The following is a 9,484-nucleotide window of genomic DNA, read 5'->3' as shown; positions in this document are numbered from 1 at the left end:
CTCCTCTGGGAAGTTCACATTCAGTTTCATTAGGCGGTCCACATACCTTTGCATTTTTTGCATGTGGCCCGTGATTGGTTCGCTATCCTTCATACGGGTAGTTTTCATGGAGGAGATTATTTCATACCGCTCTTGACGAGCACTCTGATGGTACCTGTCCATCAGATCCTGATGCATCTCAAAAGGGTAATAGTCCTCATAGGACTTTTGGAGTTCAGCTGTCATGGTGGCCATCATGATGCATGCCACTTTGGTGGCATCTCTCTCATGTGCCTGATAATCAGCGTCCTCCTCAGGAGTACCAGTGGACTCATCAAGCTCCTTTAGCTCCTTGTCGAGGACACATTTCTTGTCCTCGTAACGAGTAACCATCCTGATGTTCCGGATCCAATCCATGAACTTAGAACCATCAAAGATGACCCTCCCACAAAGGTTCATGAGAGAGAAGGAGCTAGTAGGGTTAGAGCCCGAAGCATTGTTGTTGGAAGACATCTGAAAAGAAGAAAACAAGTTTAGATAGATATATCGAATCCTTAATAAAACACCCAAATGTAATATTAAGGCTAGGATCCACCACAATATATTATAACTTAGAAGAGGGATGTCGTAATCTAAGCTATAACATATTTGAAGGTAGGTGAATGATGATTCACCAATTTCCACCATGAAAATGAAATGAATTATTAGGTTTAAATGGTTTTGAAATCCCTAGATTCTTTTGAGATTCATTGAACTTTTCAATGGCATGTTTCAATCTCGATTGTGCCCTTCAAGTTTTGTGACTGGGATGCCGAGGATCACAAAACAAGGTGTGAATAACCATGCCAATTCACTTGGTACCCTTAATATTATCACCTAATCAATGTGCCGGTTAACCACACGCGCTCCACCGGTCTATGATAAATATTAAGTCACCCTTCGTGATCCTTACTAGTCCAAGTTAGTGTGCCGGTTAACCACACACGCTCTACCGACGACTTGGTAAGGTACAAAGTGTGAATTTCATGGGTTAGCACCATATTCACATTTTCCTAAAGTAACTAAGATTGGGAATTTATAAAAATATTTAGTTACTTTATAATATTCATTATACTTTTAATGAGAATTTAAAGTCATTGTCCTACCCGTTCGACTAACGACCCTCCACCGATCAAGGAAGCGGTGGGTGAGAATGGACACCCATGAAGCTGCCATTTTATAGGCAACAACCTTATACCCCCCTTATAGACCGGCTTTGTGAATGAGGCCTACTAACGGTAAAACGACTTAACCTTATACATATATATAATAATTAACCATTAATGTTATAAATAGTATAAGGGTTGAATTTTAACTTTTAAACCTCTAAGGGTTGGAATTAAAGTATATTAAAGTGTGTGTAACTTTACAAATTCCAAAACTTGAGGAAATGTTTTGAAACTATTCAAAACTTTTCATTTCATAACTTATGAATTAAAGGTTCATAAAAATGAAGACTCTTCATTTTCATGTAACTTATGTGTTTTAATCTGCATAAAAGAAAGTGACCTTTGGAAATCCATAACTTGAGGACAAATTATGGACTCTATTAAAACACATAAATGATCAAGAATTAATCAATAAACAATTTAGCAAATAATTCCTATGATCTAACAATAATTCATAAGAACATGAACATCATATCAAAATTTCAAGAACATATGAACACATATAAACATGTAATTTTGATATTGGCCATTGTAAATGGATTAGCATAAACATTACACCATCTAAAACAGGTTTTAAAACATCAAAACAGTTTAGGGTAATGTTTCTAGTCCATTTCCAACAGCAAAAGTCGAAAAACTGCATTCTGAGCCTCCTACTCGTCGAGTGCAGTAACCTACTCGGCGAGTAGGATGAATTTGTACATGGACTCGTCGAGTCCCCCCATGGACTCTGCGAGTCCCCTGTTCAGACAACAAAAAATTCGACTTTTTCCAGCTATTTTGCATCAAGTATCAAACAAACAAGCCTAGGCTCTAATACCACTGTTGGGTTTTGAGCAAACTAACACTCCTAAGGTCTTCATGCAACCCTAGAAACCTTGGATCTATGTTTGTCTAAAATACATGCAAAATAATTTTTCCAAGGTCCATAACCTATCTAGCATGCATGGGGAACTTTTAAACATAAAAGATACTAGAAGAACTACATACCTTTGTTAGTGAGTTGATTCCTTAGGAGTTTGAGAGCCAAACACCAATAATGTGAATGCCTCAAATGGAAATCACAAATCACCACAAACTTGGAAAACTTATGAGAGAGTATACTAGCACTCTAAAAATCGGCCACTCTTATGCACACACACATAGTGTCTTTTCAAGCACCACTAGCCTCTTTATATAGTGTAGATGATTAGGGTTATGAACCATGTAAACCCTAATAACCCATGTCTTTTCCTTTTCCAAGGATCCATGGGTTAAAAGCTCCATGGATCATGCATGGACTCGCACTTAAGCTTAGCCCACATCCTAATGAGTGTTAGCCCACACTATATAAATTAATTCATAATTAATTTAAGATCAATACTAAATAAATAATACAATTTCGTATTAGTATATTATAACTTATAATATATTAATAAGCCGCAAATATACTCTTCTCACAATATTATCCATATAAATAGTTTGGGTGAAGTGCAACCCAAATGAAGTGCAACCCACAAACAATCCACATAACACAGATCAAGTTAGCTATAAAAGCTACATATATCACATAAGCCATGCATACAACATATAAGGAAGCCATGGAAACCCTCCAGGGTCTTACACCTAATGCCATTAGAACCCCACGTGGTATTAACTACCTGACATGGGAACCCCCACATGGTCTTCACTACGAAGAAACACATAATGTAGACTATACATACAAATATACTAGGATACCATGGAAACCCTCCAAGGTCTTATACCAAATGCCACGGGAACCCCCGTGTGGTCTCGGACTACTGCCACGGGAACCCCCCGAGGCCTTCCATGCAAATGTCATACTAACATAACGCATAATCAATCAACAATCCACATAACATAAAATGGGTCGGCCTTGGTGCCTTAGACCCATTGGTATGGTGAGAAGACTCACCTCTCGAATGCTGAACTGAATAGCTAAGATCAGATGTATCCAACGCACGGCTCCTACTCACTGCCTATAACCAACATGTGATTAACTTGTCATAACCCATAGTTACCCTCAAAGTCATCGAGTGTATCGAGTAACTCGTCGAGTTTCTCCCGAGTCCATTCCACTGCATCCCGCATCAACTCGCCGAGTTACCCTAGTGACTCGTCGAGTTCATTAAATGTCCAGAAAGTTAATGTCTGCTCAGACTAAAACCCTTATCCTTCACTGCACTTATCCAGAAACTCAGAAACAGGCAAACCCTACCCCGACTCGTCGAGTCATCTAAGTGACTTGACGAGTTCCTTCAGTCCTTTCCAAGTTCAGCCCTTTTAAGTGGGATATAAGGTCCCAAACTCCATATCCAAACTCACTTAGTGCAGATACCTCATAAAGTTGCAAACTTTACGTGCATGCAAGGCCCTTCAAGGCCATAACATCAAAACTAGGCTTCTTACAAGGTTTTTGTGCATGGAAAGGGCCTAGGCTGCATAAACTGAGCAACTTTATGTCATTGGGGACCTAGAAAGGTCCAGGTATGGAACCATATCCATGTGATAAGTCCAGATCCGAGTTTGACTCCATTTTGCACCAAAAATGGCCATTTACTTCCAAGAAAAGGATCTAATTAACTAGAGATCAAGGTGACGACTTTATACCTCAAAATGATGGCCAATACATAATAGATGTCCGATCTACTGCTCCTTTCCTTGATCCTTCCTCTTCAAGCTCTAGAATCCTTCACAAATACCACAAATTTACTCATAAAAGCTCTTACTCTCGCTCTAGAAGGTGCAAGGTCGAACGAGGGTTTTCTCTGACTAATAGGGTGATAAGGGAGGCCACAAGAGGCAGATTATGTTCCTTAAATAGGGTGCAAACCCTAAAAATTAGGGTTTCTCTTTACAGCTCCTACTCGTCGAGTCGGGGCCTTCCGACTCGTCGAGTAGAACCCAGGCCCTGCGTCCCCATAACAGTCTCTACTCGACGAGTTGAAGCACCCCAACTCGCCGAGTCCATGCACAAAACCCTAAAATTATATAAATTAATCAATACCTGGAACAGGTGTTACAAGTCTCCCCCACTTTAACTAGACTTCGTCCCTGAAGTCTGTTGACCCGAATAAATCCGGGTAGTGGTCTCGCATCTCGTCCTCCGGCTCCCAAGTCCACCCGAAGCCCGTACGGTGCTGCCATTACACCTTTACCAACTTCACTTCCTTGTTCCGAAGAACCTTGATCTTCCTGTCCAAAATTGTAACCGGCCTCTCGATGTAGTTCAGGCTCTCATCCACCTGAATATCGTCTAGAGAAATGATTGCGGCCTCGACAACGACACACTTCCGAAGCTGTGACAGGTGGAAGGTGTTGTGAATCTGCCTAAGCTCATCCAGCAGATCCAACCAATAGGCTACCTTGCCCATTCGAGTCATAATCCTGAACGGTCCTATATATCGCGGTCCTAGCTTGTCCCTCTTCTGAAACCAGATGATTCCCTTCCATGGTGACACTTTTAGTAACACAAAGTCCCCCACCTGGAACTCGAGATGCGATCGTCGTCGGTCAGCATAACTTTTCTGACGGCTCTACGCGACCCGTAGCCGGTTACGCACCTGCTGAATCAGCCCGGTAGTCTTGAGCACTACCTCAGTGCTCTCCATGACCCGGTGTCCAACCTCGCCCCAACAAATCGGGGTCCTGCATCTCCTACCATACATTATCTCAAATGGAGGTCGGTCGATACTGGCGTGGTAACTGTTATTGTATGAAAACTCTGCCAGTGGGAGGTACGTATCCCAACTCCCTTTAAAATCCAACACACATGCCCGTAGCATATCCTCAAGTGTCCGGATCCTCCTCTCACTCTGTCCATCTGTTTGGGGGTGGTACACTGTACTAAAATGCAGCCGAGTGCCCAGTTCCTAATGGAACTTCTTCCATAACCTAGATGTAAACCGAACATCCCTGTTAGAGACTACCGACACGGGTACCCCATGTCTAACTACCACCTCTCGTACATAAATATCCGCCAACTTTTCAGCGGATATGCTCTCAGAGATCGGAATAAAGTGGGCACTATTCGTCAACCTGTCCACAATCACCCATATGACGTCCACACCCCTCACTGTCCTCGGTAACTTCGTGATGAAGTCCATCACAATCTCTTCCCACTTCCAAATAGGAATGGATAGCGGTTGAACCTTGCCATGAGGCCGCTAATGCTCGGCCTTGACCTTCCTGCAGGTCATGTACTGCTCCACAAACCAGGCGATTTCCCGCTTCATACAGGGCCACCAGTAACTCAGTCTCAAATCTCTATACATTTTTGTAGCCCCCGGATGTATAGAGAACTTGGACTTATGTGCTTCCTCCAATATCTTCTGTCTCACTCCTTCAGTCACTGGTACCCACACCCGGCCACACTGTGTTAGAAGACCACGGCCATCCTTAACAAACAAAGGATACTGTCCCCGAATCCGCTCTATCTTCCAATTCTCCTTCTTTACCCCCTCGACCTGAGCCTCTTTGATCATATCCAACAATGGAGAGATCATCGTCATCCTCAAACAAACATTGCCAATCGGGGAACCTGCTGCCTTGCGACTTAAAGCATTGGCCACTACGTTAGCCTTCCCTGGATGGTACAAGATCTCGCAGTCATAATCTTTCAACACATCCAACCACCTCCTCTGCCACATGTTGAGGTTCTACTGATCCATCAAATACTTCAAACTCTTGTGATCAGTATAGATGGTGCACCGCACTCCATACAAGTAGTGCCTCCAAATCTTAAGGGCAAACACCATTGCCCCCAATTCCAGGTCGTGAGTGGGGTAATTCGCCTCATGAGGCTTCAACTGCCTTGAGGCGTAAGCTATCACATGCCCCCTCTGCATGAGTACCACACCTAACCCTGAGATCGATGCATCAAAGTACACCACCAAATCATCTAACCCCTCAGGTAGTACTAGAATCGGAGCCTCACATAACCTCCGTCTCAGGGTCTCAAAAGCCAACTGCTGATCTGTTCCCCACCGAAATATCACATTCTTCTTGGTCAAGCGAGTCAAAGGAACAACAATCTTGGAGAAATCCTGAATGAATCTTCGATAATAGTCCGCTAGACCCAAGAAGCTACGGATCATGGAAGCATTCTTCGGTACTTCCTACCGCACCACTGCCTCAACCTTGGCTGGATCAACCAAAATACCTTCTTGGTTGATGATGTGCCCCAAAAACTGTACCTCCCGCAGCCAGAAATCACACTTGGAGAAATTGGCATACAAACTCTCCGCCATCAGGGTCTCCAATACCTCCCTCAGATGCTACTTATGCTGCCCCTTGATCTTAGAGTAGACTAGGATATCATAAAAAAACGATCACATACCGATCCATCATCGGTCTACACACCCTGTTCATGAGATCCATGAACGCAGCTGCGTCATTGGTGAGCCCAAATGGCATCAGCATAAACTCATAATGCCCATACCGAGTCCTGAAAGCTATCTTCGGTATGTCCTCATCCCGAATCCTCATCAGATGGTATCCCGACCGAAGATCAATCTTAGAAAACAAAGACGCAACTTGCAGCTGATCGAACAAATCATCGATCCTTGATAACGGATAACAGTTCTTCACCGTTAGTTTGTTCAGCTCTCGATAATAAATGCACATCCTGTGTGATCCATCCTTCTTTTTCACGAACAGGATTGGAGCTCCTCATGGGGAACTGCTTGGTCGGATAAACCCTCGGTCTAGCAGCTCCTGAAGCTGTGTAGATAGCTCCTGCATCTCGGGCGGTGCTAGCCGGTATGGTTCCTTAGCTATCGGAGCGGCACCCGGCACCAAATCAGTGTGAAACTCCACCTGCCTCTCCTGAGGCACTCCTGGTAACTCTTTGGGAAAGCCGTCTCGAAATTCCTATACAACTGGCACACTGCCCGCATCTGTCGTGGTCTCAATCCTCGTATCCAAGATATAAGCCAAAAATCTCGTACATCCCTGCTATAGAAATCTCCTAGCCCTCGCAACCAAATAGAGGGTTGGCCCCTGCGAGGCCCTCTCACCATGTATAACCAGTTCTCCCCCACTTGGGTTTCGAACCCTCACCAACTGGTGCTCGCAATCGACCATGGTCCCATTGGCCCCCAACCAATCCATCATGACAATCACCTTCAGTCCTCGCAACGGTATCAGGACTAGATCCACACGAAACCTTTCCCCAAGCACATTCAGGACACAGTCCTGATACACCCTCGCAGCACTCACAGTGCGGTCATCCGCAATCTCTACCTCGAGCAGGGAATCCAAAGTTCCTGGCGCATCTCGGAACTTCTTGCTAAGCGCAAGGGACACGAATGATCGGGTAGCACCTGAATCAAACAAAACATGAGCCGAAATACCATTGAGCAAAAAGGTCCCTATACATAAGTACAATGTACACATAAGCAATACAGGTAAACATAAAGCAGAGAAGAATAAACACGTACCAGCCACAAGGTCTAGCACTGCCCAAGCCTCCTCGGTAGTCAACTGAAATGCGCGGGTCTTCACCGCTGGAGCATCCGCCTTAGCCAGACGACCATCAATAATCCTCATCATGGTGGGTGCGGGCGCCGCCACTACTCCTCCCCCTCCATTCAACCTCCGACAATCGGCCTTTTTATGGCCAGTTTGGTTGCAGTGGAAACATATCAAGCCCTTCTTTCTACAATCCCTGCTCACGTGGCCCGACTGACCACACGTATAACATACCGGGGTCGTCCCCCGACAAGCTCCCCCATGAGATCTCCCACACTTGGCACACCGGCCACGGCCCTGCTAGCCCCTACTACATGAATCCGAGGTATTAGGCTTTTTAGCCTGACCTATTGCTGTCTGTGCCTGCTCAGGCTTCCGCTTGGTGCGGAAGTCCAACTCTATTTCCCGCTCACGGGCCTTCTCCACCATCTTATTCAGGGTCTTGCACCCCTGTGAAGCTCACAAACTCCTAGATATCATCCCTCAACATGGAATGATATCTCGTCCTCCGCATGTCCTCATCGGTACCATACTGTAGGATCAATAATCCTCGCTCCCGAAACTTTGCGGTGATCTTCGCCACAGTCTCGGTTGTCTGCTGGAGCTCCTGGAACTCCCTCACCAATCATTGCACCTCAATAGCTTGTGCAAACTCCAAATCAAATCGCTGAACAAACTCGGCTTATGTCATCTCAGCCACACCAGCTGCTCCCATCTGACTAGTCACCTCTCCCCAGCAGTCTCGATCTCTGTCTCTCATCATAAATGAAGCAAAACCCACCTTTTTCGGATCCGGGCAAGAACTCGTGTGTTGGGCGTTCTCGATATCTGCCACCCAGCGTCGGCTCATAATGGGGTCCCTGACCCCGAAAAACTCTGGCGCTCCAAATGCCTTGAACTCCCGAAACGAGGGAGTTCGAGCCCCGAACTGGCCCGCAGCAATCGCAGCTCTGAATGACCAGAGCCTCTCCTCCACAATCTCTATCATCCCCTCCTTGACCGTCCCAAAGATCAGTGGGGTAGCGTCAAGAATACCATTCGTTACTTCGGCTGCAATGAGCTCACGCAACCTCTCATTAAGGGGCTCAGTACCACTGCTCGACCCGGATCTAAATCCCGATCCTGATCCTGATCCTGACCCCCTCCTCCAAATTGTGTCACCACCATGCTAAACTGAAATGTCATGATTCATAACAATCAGGATACATAATTGGAGGATTCTCTCAGACCGGTCCTCCTTAGAGCTTACCGATCTAACATTGGTTCGGGTACAGGTCTTGTGCTTTCAGTAGTACGGGCCCAATACTACCTTCCACACCTACCTGTACTTTCCCAAGGCTCTACCTGCTAACTCTCATTCGTTAAAAAAATAAATCATATCCCACAGACTATCACATATCCCAAATCCCAAGCTATCCTAAGATTTCCTCTACTCACATCAATCAAACCTATCATAATAGGTTGCCTTTATGCATGCAAATTATACACAATATAGGATCAAATAGACTTTCGAATAAGAGATTCTACCTTATGACTACAACCAAACAAGGAACAGGAAATAAGGCCAAATCAATCATTCTAAGGCTATAAGCTCCTAACCGTATACAATTTTAAAAGCATACACATAGCAAGATCCATATGATTATCATAGCTCAAATATCAGTATAACATGGCTAATCATATTGGGGAACTACTTACTTGGCTCGGCCGATCATGCACGCTGCACTCTTCTCTTTTCCATATTTTAGAAGTTTCTTTATTTTATTTTTGAAAACAATTTTCCATTTCCTTAATTTGAGTCCTAACAGACCTAAGAGTGTGCCCGA

This window comes from Lactuca virosa, chromosome 3 (assembly GCF_052849685.1).
Source record: "Lactuca virosa cultivar CGN04683 chromosome 3, Lactuca_virosa_CGN04683_v6, whole genome shotgun sequence".
Classification (NCBI taxonomy): domain Eukaryota; kingdom Viridiplantae; phylum Streptophyta; class Magnoliopsida; order Asterales; family Asteraceae; genus Lactuca; species Lactuca virosa.
This window is presented reverse-complemented; position numbering follows the sequence as displayed.